The sequence below is a fragment of the Protobothrops mucrosquamatus genome, unplaced genomic scaffold (genome assembly GCF_001527695.2).
Source record: "Protobothrops mucrosquamatus isolate PMUCROS unplaced genomic scaffold, P.Mucros_1.0 scaffold3509, whole genome shotgun sequence".
In the NCBI taxonomy this organism is placed as follows: domain Eukaryota; kingdom Metazoa; phylum Chordata; class Lepidosauria; order Squamata; family Viperidae; genus Protobothrops; species Protobothrops mucrosquamatus.
The window spans coordinates 124,365-126,841 of NW_015389480.1; positions in this window are offsets into that span (position 1 = coordinate 124,365).

The following is a 2,477-nucleotide window of genomic DNA, read 5'->3' on the forward strand; positions in this document are numbered from 1 at the left end:
CTCTTTCCAAGGGCGAACGGGGGCACGAGGGGAGAATCGGAAAGCCGGGAAAAGCTGGCAGAAGGGTAAGGAGAGGCCTCTGGTTTCCCAACCAGCCATCTTTGCTCCGAGATGTTGGTTTCTTACATGAGGTTGAGATGCTGCCTTGCCTTTCTCCATGTCCTGAAGCTAATGGAACTGTCTGTGTGTGTGTGTGTGTTTGTGTGTGTGTGTGTCCCCCAGGGCAAGCGTGGTAAAGCCGGTGCTAGATCTCCAAGAGGTTCCAGAGGCCGCAAGGTAAGTAGAGTTCCTGGTATCTTAGATGGCGAGGTAAGTCATGCTTTGCTCTGTCGCCAACTTGCAAGCGAGTTGGCTCCTAGCGGGGAAAAAAATTGTTTGGAGTGTCCAATGTGAGTCACCGATATTTTTTTTTCTCTCTTCCAGGGTTCTCCAGGTGAAAAGGGTCCCTCAGGTCTCCGTGGAGCCCAGGGCATGTCTGTGAGTCTGGCACGTTCTCCTTCCTAGCGTTCTCCTCCTGCCTGGCCTTCCAATAAAGTCCCTATTTGTACAGCCCTACGTGATTTTTTCCCCCCTTTCAATGTTTTTTCCTGATGGTGTTTTTGTTTGTTTCAGCAATTCTTATTTTCTTCTGAATCTGCTGGCATTCTCCCCTTATTTATTTTAGTATCTGTAGCCAAATACTGGTAACCTTAGTAGCAGAATCACTTCCCTCCCCCTCGTCCTTCCTTCCTTCCTTCCTTCCTTTTCTTTCTACTTTCCCTTCCTTCCTTCCTTTTTCTACCCTTCCTTCCTTCTTTCTCTTTCTTTCTAGTCTTCCTTCCTTCCTTCCTTCCTTCCTTCCTTCCTTCCTTCCTTCCTTCCTTCCTTTCTTTCTTTCTTTCTTTCTTCTTTCCCTTCTTTCCTTTTTCTATCCTTCCTTCCTTCCTTTTCTTTCTTTCTAGTTTCTTTCCTTCCTCTTTCTTTTCCTTCCTCCTGCCCTCCTGCCTTCCCTCTCTCCTGTTTCTTTCCCATCTTTTATTCTCTCCTTCCTTCCTTCCTTCCTTCCTTCCTTCCTTCCTTCCTTCCTTCCTTCCTTCCTTCTCTCCCTCCTTCCTCCCTCCCTTCCCTTCCCTTCTTCAGATCAGTCAATCTTCCTAACCTCAAGGACTTACAGTACACTCTTTCTTCCTCCCCCCCTTCCCAATTTTAGGGGGCTCCTGGACTTCGGGGCACGAAGGGCACAAAAGGGCCCAGGGGTCAAAAGGTGAGTGCTGGTGGCTAGTGAAGACACATATTAGCCACCCCACTTTACCTACTGCAACGATCTGGTGGCCACAATCCTTCTTAAAGCTAATCCACCTTTTACATGCCACAAATGCTTCGCAACGTCTTGCTTCTTTTGTCTAGGGGGACACTGGCAGCAGAGGGCTTCTTGGTCCCCAAGGTGATCCTGGCTTTAAGGTGAGGATGAGAACTTGCACTGGAGTACTGATGTTCATCCTGGGATTCGAATGCCTTAAGTCTGAGAGCAGGAGGTTTGTGTGTGTTCGTGTCTGTCACCTGCAGACAGAATCTTGCCAGAATGTAGCAATGATGTTGAGAGACTCTAGAAAGAGTGCAGAGAAGAGCAACAGAGATGATTAGGAGACTGGAGGCTAAAACACATGAAGGACGGCTGCAGGAACTGGGCACGGCTAGTCTAGTGAAGAGAAGGACCAGGGGAGACATGATAGCAGTCTTCCAATACTTGAGGGGCTGTCCCAGAGAGGAAGGGGTCATCCTATTCTCCAAAAGCACCTGAAGGCCAGACAAGGAACAATGGATGGAAACTGATCAAGGAGAGATTCAACCTAGAAATAAGGAGAAATTTTCTGACACTGAGAAGAACCAACCAATGGAACACTTTGCCTTAAGATGTTGTGGGAGCTTCATCACTGGAGGCTTTCAAGAAGAGACTGGACAGCCACTTGTCAGAAATGGTGTAGTCTCCTCCTTAGGCGGGGGGGTTGGACTGGAAGACCTCCAAGGTCCCTTCCAATTCTGTGATTAACAAGAGAGCAGTTCTCATGGAGTTCCTTTGACCTCTTTCAGGGGGAGGACGGTCCTGTCGGGCTACCTGGCAGGCTAGGACTGAAGGGGAAACAGGTAAGCTGTTTTCAAGCTACCTTTAATGGATGTTGACAGGGCATTGGTTGAAATCCCCCTAGGCAGTAATGTGCACCTGTAGCAAAGATTTCTCTTCGAGTGCAAAGAAGGAATTGGTGATGGTGCACTTTTAAGAGAGAGTTGTTTGAAAGCCATTTTTGAAGTATTTGCTTTTTTTATTTCCCAGGGTGCTGTTGGCCTTCTCGGGCCCCACGGTTATGCCGGATACCCTGGTGTTCCAGTAAGCCTCCTTCTCTCTCTCTCTCTCTCTCTCTCTCTCTCTCTCTCTGTCTCTCTCTCCCTCCCTCCTTCTTTTCCTCCTCCCTCCCTCCCTCTTTCTGTCTCTCCCTCCC